Genomic DNA, 27,273 nt, shown 5'->3' on the forward strand with positions numbered 1-27,273 from the left:
AGCATGTGGTATGTGGCAGTGGGCGCTGGTGGGCCTCTTATCTTGTACTGTCCTGATGGTGCCTCTGAGTGTTGGCATATCAACCGTCTTAAAACATTTCAGCAAAATAAGCTTTTTCGTTTCCTTGCAATTATATTTATTTAGGAAATCGTAAAATATGTCTGAGTTACATGGCTATAATTTATAACCCAGCAGCATTTGTTTTGGCAGGATGTCATTCTAATTAGAAATAATAGAAAATATTGCACTATCATCTTCCCTTCCAAAAATAAAATTACATCTGTTTGTGCTACTAAAAGGTTGTGAGAAATATTCACTGGCAAAATCCTTGCACAGACGGAGTACAGGATACCCTGCAGGTGTCTATATATTATGTGAACTTTCCATTGCTTCAGCAGAATTACTGCAGTAGACTAAGGTTTTTAAAAATGTTCTTTATGCAATAGTTCTATGTTAATATGTGACCTGAGGTACTGTGCTGGCCAGGGCTCTGGGGTTAAACTTTTGTCTTTAGTTTCTTGCAGTTAATGCCAGGGTCTCTGGCTATATAAAATCCTGAACACTTATTCATTCAGATATGAGTGCTCGTATAATGAGCAAGCAGAGCTGAATCCTGACAGTTAGTATATTACATGGTGTTAGGATTTGTTATGCTACAGTGCTTAATGTTATGTTTAAAATGGATATCGAGATTTCTTATGAAAATCTGCACTCACCCTTTGTGACTGCAGACTTCTAAATTCTCACAGTGCACGCACTTCAGGATTCTCCTGTATCGGTGGCCAAAGGGGATGATCACGTGAGTGCAAGTATGAAATTTGCATACTTCCGGCCACATTCCTACTAGTCAAATCCCACTTCTCTAAATTCATTTGTACTGAATGAGGCAGCACATGTCTAGTTGGCGCATGTATGCTAGTGACATACTTGCAGTTTCATTACCCCCCATTCTCACTACTGGCACCAGAGAATTCTGACAACGTACACAACGCATGCTGTGAGAATTCTATGTGACTGCAGACTTTCATCTCAACATTGAACAACCCCTTTAATGAGTCTAACATGAATACAAAATGTAGTAACCCTTAACTTTACAAATGGCACAACACTTTATTAAAATGTGTCATGTAATCTTAAAATTTACAGATTGTTACATGTGTAGAGGATCAGAACCAGTAACTGGAGAAGAATACATCATCAGAACCACCATGAATAAAGAAATACATCACCACAATCACCATCAGTACAGAATTGCATATTACATCACTAGAACCACCATCAGTACATAAATATATCACAGAACTACCACCAGTGAATAAATAACTGATTATATCACCATAATCACCATCAGTACATGAATACATTACCATAAGGACCATCAGCAGATGAATATATCACTATGACCACCATTAGTACATTAACACTAGAAGTCCCTGAGAGGGGTCATTTAACATTTCTACCTTTGGAACCCAGAGACGGGTCGAATGACCTGAAGGATTTTAGCTAACATCCTATAATCACCGTCTTTTGTTCTGTAATTAAGGCCATTACTGTCGCACCACAGGAGGTTGTTGTTTTCCATTGAGTTTAGCCATTTAGTTTCTAGTTAGTGCTATTCAGTTTGGACTAAGGGTCATTTGACCCTCTTTTGGGACTTCAGGGGGGAGCTCGAAATTTCTCGACTTCTAGTGTTAATTCAGCACCAGAACCACCATCAGTACATGATACAGTAATTGTAATGTGAGGTCAGTCCCATATACATTTGTATTGCATGAAACTACAACTCCCAGTATTTTCTTAATAATGGTAAGGAGACACTGGGAGTTGTTGTTATCAGTCATCATCAGACTGCGGACCATTCAGGGGAAACAGTACTAATTAGACACTGGCAGATCACACATAAACATATCTATCCAGGTACCTTCTAGATGACATCTTCTCTGTTTAGAGTCGTTCTCTTTCTTTTCATCTTGTACACATGACATGATGAATTTTTGAGAGCCACAGCTTGTCTCTGAAGATTTTCATCTGCTCCAGTCTTCTGCATCACATCCTGACACGGTACCCTTAAAAATAGCAGCGTGATTATAATGCTCCTGAATAACACTGTCACCCAATACTATGGTCCTGTTATAGTGCCCAGTCTCAATACTGTGCCCCCTCCTTGGCATACCCTCCATGCTGTTCCCTTTCTATATCCCCCCACACTACCCAGTCTCTATTCTGTGCCCGCTTTACACTTTCTACTCATACTGTCTCCTCACACTATTCAGCTCTATAGCCTCCTAATACATTTCCCAAATCCTCATACTGTCTCCTCACACATTTATCCCTACTTACCATACTGTCTCCTCAAATACTTATACCCCCTCTCTCCATGCTGTCCTTTCATACATTCTTCCACTCCTCATACTGTTTTCTCTTACATTTTACACATCTTCCCAATACTATCTTCTCACACATTTACCAACTTCCCCCCATTCACCACAATGTCTCCTCACAACTGATTGCTGAGACCTGGCCGAATTCCACTATGGGGGGGGAAGGCAGCAATATGCAGCCGCCAGGGAGACACCTTGGACTGCTGTCTCATTCTTCCCAATGGCGCCCCCTGCCAGCTGCGCCCAAGGTAATGCTTCATTGCCCCCTAGATACATGCCTGCCTTGACTGTTTGCTAGCCAGTTTCAGTGGCCATGCTATCATACACCACCCCTATTTCAATTTAACAAATTTAACTAGTGCTCAGTTCTTGGCTAACTATGCAGGATCTTTAAATCTTCCTTCCTCTCTTTCTTCATTCCTGACTGAGTGGTAGTTTTTCTTAGTGCCAATGATTTCCAAGATATTCTCAGTTCATTTTAACTGCTATGTGCAATGATTCTGGTTGCACTTGTGTAGTGCCCCTGATGCCATCAAGGAGCTACAAAGTACTGCATCCCCACCAGGATGCAGGGCCTACCCCCTAGGGACCCAGATGACCAGTGCCGGTAACAACACGAACATTCCCTGTTTTCCCCAAATCCCCCATAGAATGGTACCAGTCTAGCTTCGCACCAATGGATGGCAGCCTAGAGGTGGAGCCAATCCAATTCACTAGATGACCAGGTGGGAGGGGCAGACAGTGAACAAGCAGACAGACAGTGAGTAGTGAGTCGGTGACAGTGAGATAGAGAGGATGGACTGTCAGGAGTGAGCAGTGACCTGAGGGCCCAGGCGGTTAGTTGCCGGTGGAGTACGATGGAATATTCCCGGGACAACGCACCAACGGGGTACAGAATCCTAGGTCAGGCAAACGCTCCAGGCAAACCTGATAAAATATGCACAGTGAGGGGACCATCAAGGACATCACTGACCTTGAAGTTCAGGACACAGTAGCAACAGGAGAAACGGGGACAAGACCAGAGACTTCAACCCCACAGGGTTTACGCTATCGTTATACAGACTGCTTTAAGCGACAACCAGGAAGGGACCTCCAGCCGCTTCAAGCCACGGGGACTCACCAATCAAAGACAGGTGCAGGGGAAAGAAGCCACCAGGTCACTAAACTGGCACTAGGACAAAGGGGACCTGCAGTTGAGACCAGCCAGCCTCAGGTGACCAGTACCAGCTTGCAGTGAGTAAAAGAACCAGTCACATTGAAACCCCTGTGTGCCCTACCTTTTTTCAACACCCATCTGCATCACCTATCCTCTGGGGCCTGGCCCTGCTTGCAGAGAGCCTAACATCCAGGCTGCCATTAACACCAGTAGTGAAAACTGTGCAGCGGCGGCTCCTTTCCCATAGCCGCAAATCCTCTGTAAATATTCCCCTTTTTAAAAAAGCACCCAGGGCAAGGGACTGGGCAACGGCCACCAAAGTGACATTCCCCAGTTCTACACCGCCCGGGACTGAGTACCCCATAAACCTTGGCAACACACTTGTTCCAAGAATTATACTGTACCTCTAAGAGCATTGAAAATGGATCTTACACTTATGCATCACTGTTATGTTATTGGTTCTAGTACTGATCAGACATGTGCAGGCAGAAAATGAATAAGATGGAAGCCCAGAAGAATGGTCTGTGTCTAAGCTGATTATCAAATTAAGGTAACCCCAAAGCTTTAGACAGTGCTAAAGATGAGCATGTAAAAATCTCAATCCTGCCTGCTTGCCAGTATAGTTTATCCCATTTAGAGTAGTTCAGCCTACCTGCATGAGATTACCGCCATTAAAAAAAGCAGGTGAGCATAGATGTAACAAACATTGTGAGTGTTTGTTGTGCTGTATTATGAAAAGCACAGATACCAGACCAAAGAGAAGGAGGAGCTGCTGAGAATATTGCCAGCAAATTATCAAAGGCTCCAGGGAAGTGTAGCAAGTACAAGTACAGTAAAGTGTACTAGGTACAAGTCCATTGCCTAAATTCCGACTGTTTACCTTTAGTTAAGCCTGATGCTTCTGGTAGTATTCTGTAACCACCAAGGACTTTGCCTTTTATAAGACTCTATAAAAAAAAGAGTAAGCAAGATGTGAAAAAAAGTGATGGAGGAAATGTAAAATATATATTTTATTAACACCTATTAATACATTTAAATTGAACATTATTATTATTATTATTATTATTATTATTATTATTATTAACACCAGAGTACCCCAGAAAATGTACATGTCCTCTTACGTACTGCATGTCTAAGAATACATTCCTCTTAAATTTTATTATAGTATCCTAGCCTCTTTCGGTTTAGAATTGAATACTATAGACAGGACTTGTACATCTGTTAATCTAAATACTGTCATTCACTGTCTATTGTTGCATTTCTATTTTCTTATATAGTGCAGAACATGTAATTTCCAGCTTGCTCTTTATTTAAAGAGGTGGTTCACTATTTTGCCAAGCTACATCGATATAATGTTGAGAAACAAGTCTTCTTTCAAATACATTGTGTTACCAATAGTGACTGTGAGCGGCGCTATTGCAATCCACTCCTCCCCTTCTCGTGACCTCCCGGGCCCTGTGACCTCTAATGTCCAGTGGTGTAACGTCAACTTCCAGTTGACCTGACATCACCGCGGCCGACCCCAGTCCCCCGTGAGTGACTGGGCTGTGGGCAGAGTTTCACTGCTCGTCACAGCACAGCATCTTTCTGCAGAGTGCCGTAAGCAGGAGCGATGCTGGGCTGGGATGAGCAGTGAAACGCCGTCCACAGCCCAGTCACTCAGGGAGACTGGGGTCGGCCGCGGTGATGTCAGGTCAACTGGAAGTTGACGTTACACCACTGGACATCAGAGGTCACAGAGCCCGGGGGGTCACGAGAAGGGGATGAGTGGAGCACAATAGCACCGCTCACAGGCACTATTGGCAACACAAAGAATTTGAGAGAAACCTTTCTCAACATTATATCGATGTGGCTTGAAAAAATAAGTAGCGAACCACCTTTTTAGCTAATGCAAAATGTTGCAAAAACATAATGCTCGTAATTTCTCTTATAGAATATAGCCCAGCTAATATATACATTATATATCAGCGCTGTGTGCACACTGTGCGTTCTTATACCCTTTTTTATGTGTTTGAGTGCAGTTTTGTGACAAACCTACATGCAAGTCTTTATGCCAGTAAAGTCAATGAGAATCCTGAACGTTTGTGTACATGTTGCTCTTTTTCCCTTACAGATTTAGAACAGTAATAAATCTGCAGCATGTCAATTTTTTGACGTGTTTCTACTATAGAATGCATGCAAACATATTGGAATAAACAAATGCAAAAAAAAAATAGCAACAAAAATGCAAAACAAAAAGGCAGCATTTTTCCTGTCAAGAAATGCAGAAATGGTACTGAAATTTCTGCATCCAAATACTCAACCTGGCTACATCGGTAACAAGGCTTCTCTCAAATACCTTGTGTTGTCAATAGTGCCTGTGAGCAGCGATATTGCGGTTGGCTCATCCCCATTGCATGACCCTGGGCTCCGTGACCTCTAATGTCTGGTGATGTCACATCAACTTCCAGTTCACCTGAAAACACCAAGCCCGACCCCAGTGACTGGGCTGTGGGCGGTATTTCACTGCTCATCACAACCCAGATTCACAGCCCATAATCTGCCTGCTCCCTGCTTCACTGCAAAGAGCCACAAGCAGGAGCAATGCTGGGTTGTGATGAATGGTGAAACACCACCCACAGCCCAGTCACTCAGGAAGACTTAAGCTGGCCTCTGATGTCAGGTCAACTGGAAGTTGACATGACATCACTGGACATCAGAGGTCACGAAGCCCGAGGGTCACTTCATGGGGATGAGAGAACGACAATTGTGTACCGCACCCACGTCAGCGGCCGAGCCGCTCGTGTCGCGGGCGGAGGAGGGGACGCCGCGCTCTCCCACTGCTGCTGCTGCTGCCGCTGCTCGGTGGTGGCTCGAGCAGTGTGCCAGATCCCGGGGACTCGAGTGGCGCTCGTCGCCCATGAGTGAAAGGGGTGGATTGGTGGGGGGGATTTGGTTATTGTCCATGACGCCACCCACGGTTGTGGTGATTTTTGGTAACACCACCGCTGCTCTGTATGGGGATCCCGGGAGCGGTGACAGGGAGCAGCTGAGTTGTTAGTTCTCCCCTCCGTGGGTAGGGGTTGGTTGTCCCGGGGCCCAGTGATGGGGTGGAGGATGGGTGATGGCAGGCCGGTTGCGGGGCCTGGTGAGGTGCAGGGTCGCGGGGGCAGTGCTGTGCCGCACGGCACGGTGGTACTCACTTAGCCTGAGACGATGACACAGTTCTCAGTAAAACACACGGCTGGAAAGACGATTCCCACGGATGGCTGCTGTCGCTTTTCCCCGGTAGTTAACGGTGACTGTCTCTTTCCCTGCACCTAGTACTTCTGTTGGTTCCAGTGGGTTCCCACCGGTAACCCGCTCCCCGGCTTGGATATGGGCCGGAGGAGCCCCTCTTTGCCCGCAGCCGCTGGCCCTGAGAAACTGGTACCTTGGCGGTGGCGGTGTCTCTCTCATACGGTTGGACTGTTGCCTTCAATCGGGACTTAGTTGTTTGGAAACCCGGAGGTCCCCTTCACTGACGGATTTGGCAAATTCACGGCGACTCCAAGCCTTGCCAGGGTCCGAAAGGCCCCTGCCAATGGTGCTGGCTTCTCCTCGTGTACCGGTCCGGTACCGCCGGGCCACCGCCCGTCCACGGTCCTTACGGCAACTCCGATAGGCCACTCCTGCAGACGGTCACCGCCGTCTGCTAACCTTGCTGTCTCTGTCCGGGGCACACACCCGGACGCTCTCAGTCAGTTGCTCTACTCCACTTCACTTTTACTCCTTCCACTTTCACTTCCCTAGCTTAACTCTACTCTTTTCCCGCCTCCAGGACTGTGAACTCCTCGGTGGGCGGGACCAACTGCCTGGCCCACCCCCTGGTGTGAACATCAGCCCCTGGAGGAAGGCAACAAGGATTTTTGGGTCTAGCTTTGATGTGCCTAACCGGGGTGTAGGGTGTGGTGATGTCATTACCTGTGACCCCTGGCTTGTCCAGGGCGTCACACTCGGATCAGGCGCCGCGGTGGCTCGAGGGGTCTCCGGATCCGGGGGGTCCGCGCGGACACTCGAATTAAAATAAGAAGGGGGGGAATGTACAAGGGAGATAGAAAGTTCGTGACACCACCCACGGTGTGTGGTAATGTGAGGGACCACCGATGCCGTTGGGGAGCCCGGTGACGGTGGTGTGGCAGCCTGATGTTTAACCCCTCCGTGTGTAGGGGGTTTGTGTCCCAGGGCCCGTTGAATGATTGGCGTTTGGGTGCCGTGGGAGATAGGAACAGGGGTTTTTAGTGTACTCAGTCCAGGAATAACAACACCGACAGCTTGTAAACCAGAATTCCGAGCACCACGGCATCAGCCTGTGGCCCTGTCCTTGGTACCTTTGTCACTGATGGACCCTTGGGTATGAAACACCTCGGGTCCCGCTCACCCGTACGGCTAACGGAGTGAGCTTGCTCTCAGGGTTCATGCGTAGGATTTCTTTGGACTGTATTGGGAAAGTACTATCCCATCGGTGCACTAGTACCCCGATTTTGGAGCGGTTTGGGGATGAATATTGAAGTCTTCACCCCCGTCGGGTAAATTACCATAATGTGTGAAGCTACTTTCTGGCCTAGGGTCTACATACCCCGGTGTGCCCTGGCCCCTGCCCGGTGATAGCTCAAGGCCGCCGGCTGTCCTCCTCGGCTATCCGTGCCCCCTGACACTATCCCCTGCGACCGGGGGTCCAGCTCCTACCAGGCCCAGAACAACATCTGCCACCTAGTACTCAGGAGCCCTGCTCCTCCTGTGACCTCTCCACACGAGAGTCACTTCCTCCTCCTCTCCTCTCTTCAGCTCAACTCCAGCTCAACTTTAGCTCAACTCTAGCTCAACTGTCACTTTGCTCCCTTTCCCCTCATCAACCTCCCATGTGGGCGGCCCTATTCCCTTCAGGCCCCCCCCAATAGTGTGTCTGGTGGGTAAAGTGTAAAGTGTTCCTAGGATTTTGATTGGCTAAGCTGTTAGCAACAGCAAAGGACCAGGACCTGTAACCAAGGAGGGTGGATACTATGCAGAAGGGCAGACTGCACAATACCCTGTGACGACCTGATAGGCCAGGGTGTCACAATAGCGCCGCTCACAGGCACTATTGCTAACACAAGGTATTTGAGAGAAGCCTTATTTCTCAACATTATTTCAATGTGGCTTGGAAAAATAAGTAGTGACCCAACTCTTTAAATGTACTGCATTAGACTCTAGTACTAATCACAGCTGTTGTGCTGCCAGTACAAGTTATTAAATTGCTTAATGCACAGACTTTTATATTAAGAATCTTCGGGAGCACTATAAATTTGGATGTTCTGTGATTAACGGCCGCATTGATCATATCTTCAGTGCTTTTCTTTTAGTAGCCAATCTCCCAGCTGGCCGATTGAGCAGAGTCACCAGCTGTTGGGACACACTATAGAAGCTGTTGCTTTGTGCTGCACTCAACAGCCACAAGCACTGATGTCAATGATGGCACTGGTCTCAATCATTTCCTATCTCATCCTAGATGTCAATTCTTTCTCTCTCTACTTACTGGGAAAGCATCCAGAGTCGTATTTTGCCTGGTTATTCTTGGATTTCTTCTGGGACATGGCTGCTTCAATTTTCGGTGCTTCTTATTAGTGAATTTTAGTTATATATCTGATACAGTTCAGTTTTATAGCAATGACAAGATGTGAAGCAATTAACATAATATTGAACATTCCCTCCCCCCAGATGAGTATAATTCTAGATTCTTTATTATTATTCCGATGACACCCATTATTATTTACATTTTCCAGATCAATAAGTATCAATATCCTTGAGGGCTAAAATTTAATTATTAGTCTAAAGGGAGCTGTGATTTACTGGACAATCCCTTAGTAATGAGCCTAGATGAAATAAAATAATGAAAGTTGATACCGCCTTCACATTTTGTCTGAATATAAGAAACAGCATTTTTATGTCTTGGACTAATAAATGTGAACAATGCTGCCAATCAGCCTAGGCTAATTGCCTGCAGCGTGCCAATGAGAACCCCTCTGAATATTGATCTCAGCAGAGTACAGAGGTGCAGTGCTGTTCTAGGAGGAAGATGGGGAAATCAAGCCTCAAGCAGTATGAGCAAGCCTCAAGCTGTCCTCTCTTTTCCTTGTGATTGACATTCTGGTAGAGAGTCAGCATCTTGGTCAGTGCATCTCATCATTATCATCTACTACTTGCAATACTCTTTTTTTCCTCAAATATCCATAACTGATTATACATGACTAGGAAACAACAATACTGCTGCATATGTATGTCAAATAAAAGAGTAGTGGATCTTTTGGAAGTCAAATTTGCCAGTTTCAATGAATTTCCACTAGAATTTAAATTTGTGACAAATAAGTTTGCTGTGAACCTGTCATGTCGCAGACTAGGGTAGAGTCCGGCGTGAGCCAAACATACAACTACAGGGGTAACACCATGACAAACAAGTGGCACACTGGGGACACTTTAACGATGGTAAGCCCTAGCGCTAGTGAGAGGGAATATGGACACCTCCTCCACTTACCTGCTGCTGTACCCTGCACTCCTAACCAGTCCCTATACAGATTCCTCACCTGTCGCCAAGCTGGATCCTGAAGCCCTAAGATGACTCAATGGTCCCTGGCTAGGGAGTGGGCAGATGAAGGACGTTAGCCCCACTGCTGCACTAAATCAACACACTTGGAAAGGAAGACAGACTGGAGGAAACACAACAACAGACTGCTGCAGTCAGAACCAAGACTGCAGCCACCACAGCACTTCAGCAAAGGGTTTCAAATAGCTCCTTCCAGCTCAAAGATCAGCATCCAATGGCAAGGAGAATGACCGGCACCCTCTGCTGGAGGCAGAGTACATAAAAGGACTGGGTGTGGTCCCAAACTGGAAACACCTGGGTAAGGTACACAGACATTAACCCTCTGACTGCTGAAGGAAAGGAAACTACATTTAAATCTGCAGTCTCACCAGGAAAAGTGAGACTCAGGCCCAGAACCTGTCACTTATCTCATGTAGCAGAGACGACCGTGGCAGAACCTCAATGCTGCAAAAAGTTCAATTGGCCAGAAAATAAGCATAAGTATATTGAACCCCTTTTGAGCTGCTTATGTGTTTCAATATTTTTATTACAAAACAATCATAGAATTTCAAACAACCTTATGTAAATATATCCGAAAGTAGATACGTAATCATAAAGATGTTTAATAGGGATGAGAGGATACCGTATTATCCGATACGACGGCTATCCGCCGGATAGGTCGCCGATATCCGAGTATCCGATGATGGATGGACAGATAGAGGAATAGAGGGATAGATAGAGGGATAGATGGATGGATAAATAGATAGATAATAGATGGATAGATAGATAGATAATGGATAGCTAGATAGAGGGATAGATAGAAAGATAATGGATAGATAGATAGATAGATAGATAGTGGATAGATAGATAATGGATAGATAGATAGATAGATGGACAGATAGATAGAAAGATAGATAGATAATGGATAGATAGATAGAGGGATAGATAGATAGATAGATAGATAGATAGAGGGATAGATGGATGGATAGATAGATAATGGATAGATAGATGATATTACAGCTTTTTTTTGTGATGTATGTGTTTCCCCCCCAATAGTATGTGTGATGGAGCAGTGACCCTGCGGGAGCTTGGATCTGAGTTCTCGCAGGGTCACTGCCGGCCAGTGACGTCACTCTGAGTTGTGCTTTACGGCAGCACTGAAGTTCTCGCGATTGGCAATGTGTTGACATCACCGACCGTGAGAAATGACCTGGAGTTATCTCTGCAGCATCGTTTACGGAATGAGGCTGCATTGAGCACTCGCTCACAGATGTCGCTGAATCAGTGTGGATTACGCCGGACCTGGATATTTGAGGGGTTAATAAAGTGGTGACAGAGGGGCTTTTTGGTGCTTTATTTCAAATAAAGGATTTTTCGGTGTGTGTGTTTATTTACTTTACTTACAGATTAGTGATGGCGTGTCATAGACGCTGCCAATACTAATCTTGGACTTAGTGGCAGAGATGCACTGGCATTAACTCCTTAGTTATTACCCTGATAATCTCGGCTGAGAGAGGGGGGGCCGTAACCACGGCCCTCGCCCTCCCCAGCCTGAGAATACCGGCCCGCTTCTGTCTGCTTACCTCGGCTGGGTATCATTTGGGGAGGGACTGCACGTCATTGTTTTGCATCATTTATTTATTTATTTTACTACATGATATAGACCCGCCCACCAGCGGCTGTGATTGGTTTCAGTAAGACAGCTGTCACTCAGTGTGGGGGCGTTTCTGACTGCAACTAATCATAGGCGCCGGTGGGCGGGGGAAGCAGGGACTACCAGATTGAATAATGTGCGGCCGGCATTTTCAAAAGCTGGAGAACCCGCCACAGTGTGACAGCCGTGCAGCGATGCGCCCGTGATCAGTGAGTAAGAAGGAGAGGGGGAGAGACCGACTGACCATAATGGCCGCTGGCTTATATAGCCCCTATGACACCGTGCATCCAAGCCAATCACAGTAACACCACAACAAATATGGCTGCGGTTACTGTGAGGGCAAGCAACGTCAGATGTTTTCATTGGCTGGAAAAAGGCGCTAGGAAGAGAGAAATGAAAATGCAAGTATCGGAGCGGATGTCAAATAAGCCGTCGGCTATCGGATGTCTTGGAAACCCCATTAGCCATCGGATATCGAATAGTGTCGGATACATCCGCTGATCCCTAATGTTTAACCATTGAAATTTAAGGGGGAAGAGGGTATTGAGAGGGAGGGAGGAAACATAAGGAAAAAGGCTTTTTATTGGGGGAATTTTAGAAATATATAGGGAAAACCATGGGAAGAAATGGGAGAGCATATAGGATTAAACTATTTCAGACATTGTATGAGATTAGTGAATATTGTAGACTTGCAAATGTCGATACACATAACATTTTCTATTGCATACTTCATTATTTGACTGTGTGAAGACATATTTGTCAATCAAGAAATAACGTCTGGAACTCCATTCTGAGTCTGAACTGGGTGCAAAAACAAAAAAAATCTACACTATATGGAGAGAAGGTATGCACACCAGTGACTATGTAAAGGGAATATATGAAAAGCAGAAACTTCTGTGTGAATACTGACATGAAAAATCCAATAGCTATATGTAAGAATGAAAGTATGAAAAATGGAATCTGCATTACTGCCATGAATATATGAATAAAGAGAAATTTAGCTATTGAATTGATCAATGCAACAGAGCCCCAACACTACGCCAAAGTATTTCTCTACGTTGGGGTCCCTAGCTTGTGTGTGTCCTCTCATGCAGTTAAAAAACTTACCGTGTATGGGAAGCTGAGACCCAGGCTATATATGCGTATAATGTGGACTGGCAATAGGTGTGGGTGGGGCCGGGTTCACAAACGGAAAACTACAAATCAATCAAGAAATAACATCTGGAACTCCATTCTGAGTCTGAACTGGGTGCAAAAAACAAAAAAATCTAGGCAAATTTTGTTTAAATGCGGATTGCACATTTTCTGTTAGTACAATAAACCTCATTTCAATCCAGAACTATTACTGAGTCCATCATTTACTAGATATATGAAACTGAAATAGCTGTTGCAAAAACCCAAATTGTTATAAAGAAAAAAGGTTAACATTAATAGGGGTGCCCAAACTTTTTCATATGACTGTATCTCCCATGTAAATACTCCCTTTATAAAAAGCACCTAGGGCATGGGACCGGGCAATGGCCACCACAGTGACATCCCCAATTGTACATACTGCTCGGGACCGAGTACCCCATTCCCTGGGAGACACATATTCACATGCAATAACAAGCAACAAGTTAAAAAGGAAAGAGAGAAAAAAAATAAAGAGAAAAAAAGGAAGGGGAGAGGGAAGAGATTCATCATTTTGAGCTCTTTAAAAGGAATCTGTCAGCAGGTTTTTGCCATGTTAGGTGAGGACAGCATGCTGTAAGGGTTAAAAAAAGAGGCAACTGTGCTTCTCATATGAGCATGTGTGCAATTGTTAATTTCAATGTCAATACATTTATAGGACTAGAAACTCATGTGCAGGGTGGTCCGACATGCTTCCTGCTGTGATTGGCACCTAACAGTCAATGAACAATCTCTATTGAGGGCCTTGTGTGGGCTGGGGCAGCTGAGTTTCTGAATCTAAATTCTTTGATTTTTTAAGAAGGCTTCAGCCAGTAATCTATGTGGCATACTGTTGGATTCAGAATCTCCTTGCCTGCATTATGTTGCAGTCAGATAAAGTAGCAAAACCTGCTGACAGATTCCCTATAACATAAACATAGTCTTACTAATGTCCTAGTGACCTCATCCTATCTGGCTAGGTAAAAATTGATGGTAACCAACAATGGTATTCTGAAGGTACCATTGTACTGTACTATTTCAGCAAGGGTGTTTTTTTCACAACACGCGTCGCTCAGTGTGTGAAATAAACAAGTTGCATTTAAATTTCTGGAATGTGGAGATTTTTCTTTTGTCTTTTTTTTTAAAAAAAAGTTATGGCTTCACTATCTTACAAGTCATGAAGCACACTTTCTGTGACACACTAGTATTGGTTTTAAGAAATTTCATCAGTAGCAAAATCAGGACAGAGATGAAAAATAATGTAAAAAAGTAGAAACAGCACGACCAGTACTTGTCATGCATAGGAAATATTAAAATCCATTTATTAGATCCATTTTAAAATTCCAAAAATATCTTCAGCACAAAAGGTACAGAGCATAGTGTTATACTCTTTACCTTTGTGCTGAAGATATTTTTGGAAATGGATTTTAATATTTCCTATGGATGACTTGTGCTGGTCATTCTGTTTCTACTTTTCTGGACTTTTTGGAGTCTCCCAACCATGGACTTAGACAGGTGAGCTGACCTCTGCTCCATTCATATTCATAAACCAAATCTGTTATTAAAGAGTGTTTATACTGCAGCATATCACCGATCAATCAATTTACAGTAATGCTCAATTCAGAGATGCAGATCATTGGATTATTATTCACAGGCCACGTTTACACAATTGGTATTTGGTGAGTTTTTTACAGATTAATGATGCAGGTGTCATAGACGCCTGCCATCATTAATCTAGGGCTTAGTTGCAACTGTGCGCAGACGCACTTTGATCTGCCCTGAGCAGGGCAGATCAAAGCATTGTAGTGCGCCTGTGCGGGACCTCAATGCCCGCGTGTGTGCATGATGTAGGATGTGTCATGCACCTCGGCTTCAGAAGAAGGAGGACAAAGATGGCCAAAAGCGGAGGCGCCGCACCCGGAGAACAGAGACACCCATCTGACCAGTCTGCACCGTACCGACCGTTTAGGGGAGTATTATAAAGTGATTTTTACATTCTACACAGCAGCCTGGGCTCTTATATACAGTATGTTAGAATTCTGTATATAAGAGCTCACTGGTGGTTGCCGCAGCTTATAGTTACCAAATCTGGTGACAGTTTCCCTTTAAATTATCTTGAAGGAAATTACTGCTAAATACAATAAGTTCCATTCCACGTGTAGACTCTTTAGAGTGTATTTGGAATATTGTTGTTACGTTTGCCGAGGTTTCAGAAAGCAGGAGTTGACACGCTGGACTAGTGAGGCACTTACGGATTTATTCTCTCCAACAGAGGGACCTGTGTGGCCAGGTTGCGGGAGCAGTAGGCAGAAAGGAGCACATGGATGACTGTGGAGAGGCGGGGGAGCGAGCAGTCTGATTGCGGCAGTGACTAGGTTGGTGTCCCTGCAGGGACGCTGGTGTTACATTTGTCTTTTTATACTTTGTTTTAGCACTAAGATTAATCTGATTTGGGGCAGTACATCATAGCCACTCATTTATACTATACTATACACTCCAAGTAGGGAACTTATAAAAAAATGGGACTCCCTCTATGTGGATTTCACATTCTCTGCCTCCACATCTAATTACAAATACAAAGAAGGTGGACAGTGGCTAACAATGGCTGGTGGACGTGGACTCTTCTTGTGGTTGGAGAAGGGTGACAGCAATAGCAGGCATCATAGAGAACTCCTAATATTACATTTACCAGTGATCCTCAGTATATATTTAATGTGACTGCAAATTAGACATTGTTGGAGCGCAGCGTGTTTGTATATTTTTAGCATACGATAGCGTTAATGCTTGTTGTAAAATAAATTAAGACTGATATTCCTTTTTGTGCTATTACTGTCTACTTGAACTTACTTTTTGGCTAATCAAATGGATTATAGAATATGCAAATGATTTACAGAGTTGATGAAACTGCAATCAGATGCTGAAAATCTGTTTACTTTCAAGCATAAGAGGGAATCTGAATAGCAGCTGAAAGTGGGACATATGGTGAAAATCACAGCACATGTCATACAGCAGAACTGCCATCTAGAAACAAATTGACATTAGAAAATGCATAATGGTAATTTAGCAGAGGATTGCATATAAATAACCTTTTTGATGAGAATGTTATTTTGTCTAAAAGTGTCAAAACATCCACAGACCTTAGTGGATGTAGTATTCCAAAACTATCCGATTTTATAGCTGTCAAAGTCAGATATATCAAAGGGGTGTCCAGAAAATGTATAGAAGGGAAAGTTGCCCAAACCCACCAACTTCTAGAACTAGTCAAATTACATGTAGGAAAGTAACCTCAATGTCCACCAAATGAAGCCAAAAATGCAAGAATATAAAATTAAATATAATTTTATTTGAAATATTTGTAAAATTCACAAATGAAAAATTCTACAAGAACAAGAAAAATGGGGGACCACAATATTGGTCCAAGGTAATAATGAAGGCAAAAATGCACATAGATACAGCAAATAGTAGAGTACTACCAATACATAAACACAGTGGAATATTTTTTACTGTATGTATTTTATAAAGTGTGAGGTAGATAGTGTCTGTGCAAAGGGCAAATCAATAAGGCAGATACAGTGGGTACGTAAAGTATTCAGACCCCTTTACATTTTTTCACTCTTTGTTTCATTGCAGCCATTTGGTAAATTCAAAAGTTCATTTTTTTATCATTAATGTACACTCTGCACCCCATCTTGACAGAAATAAACAGAAATGTAGAATTTTTTGCAAATTTATTAAAGTAGAAAAACTGAAATATCACATGGTCATAAATATTCAGCCCCTTTGCTCAATATTGAGTAGAAGCACTCTTTTGAGCTAGTACAGCCATGAGTCTTCTTGGGAATTATGCAACAAGTTTTTCACACCTGGATTTGGGGATCCTTTCCCATTCTTCCTTGCAGAGACTCTTCAGTTCCATTAGGTTGGATGGTGAACGTTGGTGGACAGCCATTTTCAAGTCTCTCCAGAGATGTTCAATTGGGTTTAGGTCAGGGCTCTGGCTGGGCCAGTCAAGAATGGTCACAGAGTTGTTCTGAAGCCACTCCTTTGTTATTTTAGCTGTGTGCTTAGGGTCATTGTCTTGTTAGAAAGTGAACCTTCAGCCAAGTCTGAGGTCCAGAACACTCTGGAAGAGGTTTTCTTCCAAGGATATCTCTGTGGTTGGTCACATTCATCTTTCCTTCAATTGCAACCAGTCGTCCTGTCCCTGCAGCGGAAAACCAACCCCATAGCATGTTTCACTGTTGGGATTGTATTGTGCAGGTGATGAGCAGTGCCTGGTTTTCTGCACACATGCTACTTAGAATTAACACGAAAAAGTTCGCTCTTCATCTCATCAGACTGGAGAATCTTATTTCTCATAGTCTGGGAGTTCTTCATGTGTTATTTTGAAAATTCTATGTGGGCTTTCATATGTCTTGCACTGAGGAGAGGCTTCCATCGGGCCACACTGCCATAAAGGCCCAACTGGTGGAGGGCTGCAGTGATAGTTGACTTTGTGGAACTTTCTCCCATCTCTGGAGCTCAGCCACAGTGATCTTGGGGTTCTTCTTTACCTCTTTCACCAAGGCTCTTCTCCCACGATTGCTCACTTTGCCTAGACGGTCAGGTCTAGGAAGAGTTCTGATGGTACAAAATTCTTCCATTTAAGGATTATGGAGGCCACTGTGCTCTTAGGAACCTTGAGTACTGCAGAAATTCTTTTGTAACCTTGGCCAGATCTGTGTCTTGCCACAATTCTGTCTGTGAGCTCCTTGGTCAGTTCCTTTGACCTCATGATTCTCATTTGGTCTGACATGCACTGTGATCTGTGAGGTCTTATATAGACTGGTGTGTGCCTTTCCAAATCAAGTCCTATCAGTCTAATTAAACACAGCTGGGCTCCAATGAAGGAGTAGAACCATCTCAAGGAGGATCACAAGGAAATGCACAGCATTGGACTTAAATATGAGTCTCTGGAGTCTCTGAGCAAAGGGTCTGAATACTTATGATGATGTGATATTTCAGATTTTCTTATGTAATAAATTTGCAAAAATTTCTACATGTCTGTTTTTTTTCTGTCAAGATGGGATGCAGAGTGTACATTAATGAGAAAAAAAATGAACTTTTTTGAATTTACCAAAAGGCTAAATTGAAACAAAGAGTGAAAAATTTAAAGGGTCTAAATACTTTCCGTATCCACTGTAGGTAGAAAAATACAGCTTTATTGTTTATACTACAAATGTAGTTAATGTCTACACAGAAAAGTGTATAAAATATATCAAGTGACACTCAAAATCAAATGATCAAGGATAAATAAATAAAGTAAACTGCCTCAAAAAATTTCCGTATCTGTGTGCATTTTTGCCTTCATTATTACCTTGGTCCGATATTATGGTCCCCCATTTTTCTTGTTCTTGTAGTATTTTTCATTTGTGAATTCTAACTTATTTTTCTAACAAAATTATAATTAATTTTATAGTCTTGCATTTTTGGCTTCATTTGGTGGAAATTGATATTAATTTCCTACATGTAATTTGTCAAAGTCAGATATAGTCAACTGTAAAGGCATACAGTGCAAGCCATCCACCCATATGCACCAAATGCACAGTGAATGAAGCACAGTGGTCATAAGGAATATACTGTATGTTCTGCCATGTTTACAGCTAGAATCACACATGCAGCTTTGGATCCAGTTTTTTTTAACCTAAACATAGAATTTAATATACGAGAAAGGAAATAAATCAATTCGCCCTTCATAGTTTGATTTTGTCATACAACAGCAATTTACCGCAGTGTTTTTCAGAAGAAAAGCCTGTATTTTGTCTTGTTATTTATGGCGTTTTCACAGATATTATTTTCAGCATTTTTTGTGTGGCCAAATTTACATAAATATCTCTAATTAAATGTCCCACAAGCAAGATATTTTTCTTTATTTTGCTAGTTTTGTCATTGGCTTTTGTTTTTATAAATGCAGTGGGATCTGAGTATGGCATTTTTCTGGCATTTTACTAATAGGCTTCTCTATATTCCATGACAAATACCAGAAAAACTAATGTTTTAAATTTAAAAAATGAAAATAAAAAAATAAATACAAATACGAAACTAATAAAACTAAATTTTAAAAACTTGAAGGAAGTCCAAAAGCTGGAATCACACATGTAGTTTCTGTGGTAATTTTTGATAATTGGGGTCAAAACCAAGATAAAATACCAAAAGTAGGAAGGATGTAAAATAAAGGTGAGGTGATGGGGAATATGCACCTTACTAACACCCACCATTAACTGTTTGCATAATCCTAACATTCTATCTACAGCTACTTTTTCAATAAGATTGTTTATGGCGTCGCACTTCAGTTACATTGAGAACACTGTTGCCCATAGTACTAATCCCTGGCTACCAAGGGCCACTATTTCCTCTGTAACTCCTCTACAGACTCTTGTTGAAACTTATCTACAGGATGTATGGATATATGCTCAGTTCAGTGAGGAGATGTAAAAAAACCTCCTTTGTTGGCAGAGACTTGTGACTTGTTAAATGGACTCTATTCTAGTTTGGACTGCAGTTTAACAGCACCAGTTGGAGCCATGGCTGGGGGGTGGTGCAAACAACTAGGAGGTAGTGTTTGAAAGAAAGGAGGTGATCGCGGTCATTTTGGTAGAGGATGTGAGAGATGAAAGAGGGAGGATGTGTTGCATCTCCATCTGACACTATCAATGGAGCTGTGTATTCTAGGGAGATGAAGCCACTCCAGATGACAGAGGATACCGTTTCGTTCCAGTTCCACAGACAGGGGAGAAGCTTCCAGTGATGATGTAGACAGGAGGGCCCTCCAGCAAACCAGCAGTGGAATCAAGCACCATTTGGAAACTCGGCATCCCATGCTAACACACTATTTGGCTGGACAGATGCAACTCTGCATCGTTATAGTGGCCACACTCCGGTCGGTAAATGCTGAACTCAGGAATCATGATTAGAATGTGCACACACATACACTTAGTTTGGTGGTAAAGTTAGACAGGCAGTTACAGGCACTTTATAATATCCATGCCCAGCAGACTCACATCCCCCCTCCCCAGGATATCAGTGCCTTATAGAGATTACAACAGTAAAGCAGAATTCTCCGGGGCATACAGAGGTATTCTGGGGTGGACCCACACCGTGCCCAAGTGGTTCTTAAAATTAACCCCATGGTATATCGATCATTCTCAGTGTGAAGTTACCCACTATGTGAGAAGTGGGTTTAGAGTAATTTCATTAAATTTGTAAACTGGTGTTCTGCACCACCAATCGGCCATCTCTTATATTCATTTAATTTTTCCAGTATTCTAGGTAAACATTCAGTGACTGCACTAGGCAGGTGCTCAATTAGGTAATTTACAGCATCATAGTTACTACTTCCGGGCCTACTGCATTGTGCAGCACAGTGGTACTGGCCAGTCTTGACAAGCTATGTGTGAGTTAATTTTGTCACCTTTTTGTAAAAGTATTCTAGCCAAATTTTTCAGTAAAACATCTGGCAAATTTGGTGTTGGCTGCTTTCCATGTTCATGGCTTTGCTGTATCCTAGATAGGCCACCCCGGTACACAGTCTAAATATAGGCTTACAAAGATGTAGCGGGCATTAAACTACTTACTATCATGGGTTATACTATTAATGTGGTGTTTCACATTTTTCTATGTTATTTGCAGAGTGTAGTTGTTCTAACGCAAGAAGTGCATCAACAACTTCTGTAAAGACTGCACGTGTGCGTCCAACTTTTAGGGTATACTTCCACATCCACAGGTAAAATATGCCCTGCAAGAGTGCAATCCCATTTGTGTATAAAAAAAGGGGAGATTTTCAGCCAGAAAAGTTGATGAGTGTCAGCCGAGTGTTATGCATTTTCTTCCTCACCACTGTTTAGGCACAGCAGGGGCCTTCTAAGCACGACATAGCATCTGCTAATGATTCCATTTAATTTTGCAGTCAAATGGCGCTCCTTCCCTTCCAAGCCCGGCCATGCGCCCAAACAGTTTATTTCTACCACATAAGAGATATCAGCGTACTGAGGAAAAATTACACAATAAATTTTATGGTGCATTTTCTCCTTATAATCTTGTGAAAAAAGCTATCTGATTTGAAGCAACAATTATGTGGTAAAAATGTATTTTTTTTATTTTCAAGGTTCAATGTTCTAACATTCTACAAAGCACCTGGGTGTTCAAGGTGCTCCCCAAACATCTAGATGCATTCCTTGAGGGATCTAATTTCCAAAATAGAATTGTAGGGGGTTTCTGCTATTTGGACACCTTAGTGGCCCTGTAAATGCAACATGTGTTACGGTTCCCGTTTCTGGGGATCTGCGTGTCTCCTTATCCTTTGCTGTGGTCTGGCTATGCTATATCTTGGTCCCAGGTCTATGTGGCGCTGGAGACTATGTTCTGATTCCATGCTACTGAGGATGTGCGAGCGCTGGAGACTAAGTCCTATCTTGTAGCCACTGCACATGTGTGGGTGACATCATCGCTGACACGAGGTCACATGTCTCTGACACATTCTAAGCCGATTGGCCGCTGGTCATGTGCTTATGACGCTTTGCTCTGTGATAGGCCAGCGTGACGTCATTGCTGACGATTCTCGCAGTGGATTGGCTGGTGTCCTCCATCTTGGATGAGGCACAGAGTCTATATAAGACCCTGACGCACGCTGCTCGGTGCTCAGTCCTCTTGGTTCCTGCATAGGAGTAGACGCTCTGTGCATGTCCCTTGCGGCACCTATTGTCTATCTAGGTGAGCGTTATCGGTAGGGTAACGCTCTTGTACCTTGCAGCTTATGCTGTGGTCCGTATCCTCGCACCTTAGTGGAGCGAACATAGGCAGGTGCTTGCTGCACATGGTCTGACTGGGCCTTGTGGTTCTACTCTGAGGTGAGCGCTATCGGTAGGGTAGCGCTCCTGTACCTTTCAGCCATACTGTTGTCCGTGTCCTTGCACCTTAGTGGAGCGGACATAGGTAGGTCAGGTGGTCGTTGCCTTAAGGGGTAACGCTCCACTATGCTGCCTCCTGCAGAAGTCCGTATCCTCGCACACTAGGGGAGCGGTCATAGGCAGGAGTTTCAAGCTAGCAGCATTGATGCTGTCCGTATCATTGCACCACAAGTGGAGCGGACATAGGTAGGTGCCATATTGCACACACTACACTTAGTCTCTGTGACTGTTAACTGAGACAGGTGCTTTCACGCTCACAGATTGTTAGACTTCTTTGCACTTTTATGTTGTATTCCTCACTCTTTTGCATTTCCACTCCTATGTTATGCTAAGAGGTAGTCGCTGTGACTTAAACAGTATACGCCGCTATTGGCCTTGGTGACACTGTGACGTAACAGTGTCAGTACCGCTTTGGTGGTACAGGTGTCCCCTATCCTCTGCCCTACTCTGCAGCAGAGCTCTGCACGGTGGACCCTGACTGTCGGATAGCCTTCCATTCCCTTATTATCCGACAGCCCCCGTAACAACATGGTGCAATCTATTTTAGCCAAATTTGCTTTCCAAAATTCAAATATTGCTCCTTCCCTTCCAATCCCTCCCATTTGTTCAAACAGAACTTTCTGACTACATGTGGGATATCACTGCGCTCATAAGAAAGTGGGTAACAAACTGTTGATTCCACTTTTTGGTGTTACCTATTGAAAAAGTGAGAAGCTTGATGCTAAATTAATATTTTTGTGAACAAAATGAAAATTTCCAATATGATGGCCTCATGTTATCAAATTCTGTGAAGTATCTGTGGGTTCAAAATGCTCAATACACCCCTAGATAAAATCCTTGAGGTGTCCAAATTTCCAAAATGGTGTCACTTGTGATGGGTTTCTGCTGTTTAGGTACCTTACGGGACCAGTAAATGCAACACGATGCCCGCAATAATTTCAGCCAAATTTCTGTTCCAAAATTCAAATATTGCTTCTTTTGTTTCAGGCCCTTCCATTTGTCCAAACAGAGGTTTATGACCACATGTGGGGTATCAGTGTACTCAGGAGAAACTGGTTAACAAATTTTTTGGTCCATTTTGTTGTTTATTTCCTGTAAAAGTGAATAAATTGGGGCTAGAGCATTATTTTTAGGTAAAATGTTATTTATGTGTTTTTTTAATTCCACATTGCTTTAGTTCTTGCGAAGAACATGAAGGGTTAATAAACTTCTTGGATATGATTATGTGCAGTGTGAGGGGTGCAGTTTTTAGAATGGTGTCAAATTTTGGGTATTTTCTGTCACCTAGACCTCTCAATGTCACTTCAAATGTGATGTGGTCCCTAAAAAAATTGGTTTTCTAAATTTTGTCGAGAAATTGCTGATGAACTTTAAACCCTTCCAACTCCCTAACTCAAAAAAATGTTGTTTCAAAAATTGCGCTGATGTAAACTAGACCTGTGGGAAATGTAATTTGTTAACGATTTTGTGTGACATAATTCTTGTATTTAAGGGCATAAAAGTTCAAAGTTTGAAAATTTCAAAATTTTCATAAAATTTCTCTTTTTGTCACAAATAAATCAAAAATGTCGTCCTAAATTTACCACTGTCATGAAGTACAATATATCACAAAATAACAATTCAAGAATTTCAGAGTTATTATCTCATACATTGGGGGCAGAATCTGGAGGTTTATTTAGGAATTACAGTAGAGGGAGCTTGTGGCTTTCTGCTCCATAATACTTTTCAACTGGATGTCCAACATAGAACATAGATCTAACTTAAAATTATGCTGCTAATGGTTTGTCCCTTTGCCTCTCTAGCCCTGGTTGTACTTTTTGTAACTTCAATTGTTGTACCCCTACTCAGGGGACCATCCGTAGATTCCCCGGTGGACCAGTCCAAGCATGCACGGGAGCAAATGAAGAGTAGAACCCAAGATAGATATGGTTCAGCTAATTTAACGTTGTCATTATTGTCAACGGTTACAACAAAATGAACATCGGAATATCATTTTAGGTCAAGTAAAGTCAACATGAAAACAGGAGATAATTCTAAGAGGAAGTGGAATGGTTTTTCAATTAGATATTATTTTCCATCGCATTCGTTGTGAGTCACAATTTGTGACTAATTCCAAATTTATAATCTAAATATGAAAAATAATAATATAAAAAACTATACAGAAAATTTCACAGGAGCATTGTTGTATTTTCTCAGTCTTCTTAAAGACTATAGATCAGACAAAAAACATACTGAAAGGCACCTTCCCATAGAATATAAAGTTTTACCTACTTCATTATCAGAAATAGGAGTCATTTCTCCAGTTTTTCTGCACCTGTACTTGTAACACATAAATTATGAAAATTTGAAGCAAATACGTAGAGTGTTCCAACTATTTAAACACTATCAATTCAATACTGCTTTCACATTCACATTCATGTTAACCAAGTTACTCGTTTAGCAAAGCAAGATTTCCCATAGGAAATCATTGCAATGCAGACAATTCCTTCCACAACTTGTTAAATGTCCCATCCTCATCCCCTATTGTGCCATTCCACACATGCACAAACACACACAAACATACACAAACATACACGCACACACACATATTATGCTCACCTTACCTTCCGTTCCATCGCCGGCCTCCTGGGACTTGCAGTGGAACAGAGTGCTGACGTCAAAGGCAGGAGCCGCTTGCCTCTGATTGGCCAGCGTCCTGCCTTTGAGTAGCGTCTGACAGAGGAAGGAAGTTCCGGCATCGGTCGCTATGGTTACCCAATACACATCCTGTAGCGGTGAACTACGTGTAACGGGTAACCATAGCGACGAGAGAGAAACTTCCTCTGTCAGACGCTACTCAAAGGCAGTGCACTGGCTAATTAGAGGCAAGTGGCACCTTTCTTTGACGTCAGCACTCTGTCATTGGAAGTTCCGGCAACGATCGCGATGGTTACCCAATAAGCATCTTGTACCGGCGAACTACCTCAGGAGGCCGGCGATGGAACGGAAGGTAAGGTGAGTATAATATGTGTGTGTGCGTTCGTGTTTGTACATGTTTGTGTTTGCCTGCCATTGTCTTTAATGGTGTTCGAAAGTGTTCGACGAACACACCCGCCGTTCATCGAACCGAACCGAACTTGAACACTAGGGTGGTGGCTCATCTCTATTCTTAACCTGACTTGGATATGAATGATACAAGGAAACAGACAGTAATCGTGTGCTTTCAGTTCTTGTTCCTATTGTAGTTTTGCTGGTCCCCTGAGTATTCATGTTTACTGGTATTTTTAAATCCACCATACAGTTCCAGAAATATGGGTCTTTGTACTTACTCCTAATTTTTATATTCTTTACCAAATGGGTGTTACTGGGTAATTATGCATGACAGTCTAAAGACACAACCAAAAAGAATTCTGTGAGTAACATCCCTTTGGTTAAGACCATAGAAATTAGCACTAAATAAAATGGCCCATATGGCAGATAAAAAATGACAACATAATACTCAGGAGAGCAACGAGAATACAATAAGTGCAAACCAGTCAACATTTGACCTGGAGACAGGTCTTCTTTAAAAATATTGTTTTACCAAAGAGTGGGACAAGCTCGTGCTGAAGCCAGTAGTCTCACAGACAGGCACAGAATTTTGAAACAAAAGTAGGACAAAGAGGGAAACATCATATTTTTTAAAATAGAGCAATGCATTGTGGAAATAATAAGCAAGAGATAGGTTATCTAAGACAGGACATCATTTAAAGTGTGTATTTTCATATTGACTACAATTCATAAAATAACAACATTTACTATTTCATTTTAAATGACACATTGCTTCAAAATAGCAAGGTTTAAAAATGAAATTATTGCAAGTTATAAAGAGAAATACAGCTGCCATTTATCAAAATAATGTATGAAAGCCTAGAATATATTACTTTAATTTCATATGCAAAAATTACATTGAACCTCTTCACATTTTCGCTGTTTTTGGTCTGCAAAAGCAGATATACTTAAAACACAATTTATTCCAAAACAATATTTTCAATGCTTCAAAGATGTAAACCATTACTTTCCCAGTAAGCATTTAAGTACAGTAATATCTCTAAAAAGTTACACTTCAGCTACAACATGAATCAATTTCTTACAGATTTACTTTAATAAACACGTTCGTTTCTATAGTTTTGTAGATATTGTAATTTTAAAAAATACAACAATGGTTAGAAAATAGACCATGACATTTCCATCGATCTGAAACTATTTCTGATCTTAATGGGCTTGATCCATCAAAGTTTTCTGGTTTAGAAGGCTTTGCAAAATTATATAATTTTTGCGCAACTCGATGCTCTAAAATTATAGGATTTTTTGAAGTCCTCACTCCATTTTTTGCCCAGTTACCCAACAAAGTGTACAGAGCTGGGGCAAGACTGAGGCATAGCGACCATCGCTCATCAACTTCATGACAATGCAAGGACCAGTAGAAGCGCAAGTTGCGCAAAATGGCCCTCGTCCTCCTGAGTGCCCGCACCTGACTTCTGTGCCGCATGATTTTAACACACCATCTTCAATAAAGTGGATTTTTATTCAAGGCAATGGCAAGTGCTGATTTTTTGTCCTCTGCTTGGACAACTTCATGTTAGGCCCCTTTCAGATGTCCGTGTTTCATCAGGTACAAGCCACATGCATCAGTATGTTCATACGTGTGTCATACATCTAGGTAAGGATGGTTGACCTTAGGGAGATCAACATCCAGCACCGCGGAGCACCATCCCGTGTTTTCTCAACGCAGTGATTCTAGAGCAATGCCCCCTGGCATGTTTTGCATGTGTCATACATCTGTCATACATGTGACATCTGTGTTTTTATACATGTGATATCAGTGTGACACGTACCGGAGAAAACACGCGTCTTGTAATAATCAATAAATATAATGAGCGGGTGTCAGAATCAGGAGACAACAGAGCCGAAGAAAACAGCGCTGGATACAGGTGAATATAGAAAATCTTTTTATTTCAAAGACACGTGTTTTTTCTGGTACGGGTCTCACTGATGTTACACGGATCACATCCGTGTGCGGTCGGTGTAGCACCCATGCTGCGGTAGAAAAAATGGACATGTCTCTGTGTGTGTGTGTGAGGAAACGAGGGATCACACGGTCTGTGTGAAAACACGGCCGGGTAAGTAACTCCAGAGAATAACATGGGTACTTGTGCCATTCATGTTAAAAACAGATGGCACACGTACCTGAAACACAGACATCTGAAAGAGGCCTTAAGCTGCGATGTTTGCTAGGACACAAATCTTACTCCAGCAGTGACTGAAGTAGGATATTTGGTGAGATGCACACGGAGGTGTACGCTACTGGTTCGGTTACTCCCGTCCAACTTCTTTATGAAGACTGGTGTGAACAACATGTGGGAAAATGAAGAGGAAAAAAAGTAACAGCT

Source organism: Anomaloglossus baeobatrachus, chromosome 5 (genome assembly GCF_048569485.1).
Source record: "Anomaloglossus baeobatrachus isolate aAnoBae1 chromosome 5, aAnoBae1.hap1, whole genome shotgun sequence".
In the NCBI taxonomy this organism is placed as follows: domain Eukaryota; kingdom Metazoa; phylum Chordata; class Amphibia; order Anura; family Aromobatidae; genus Anomaloglossus; species Anomaloglossus baeobatrachus.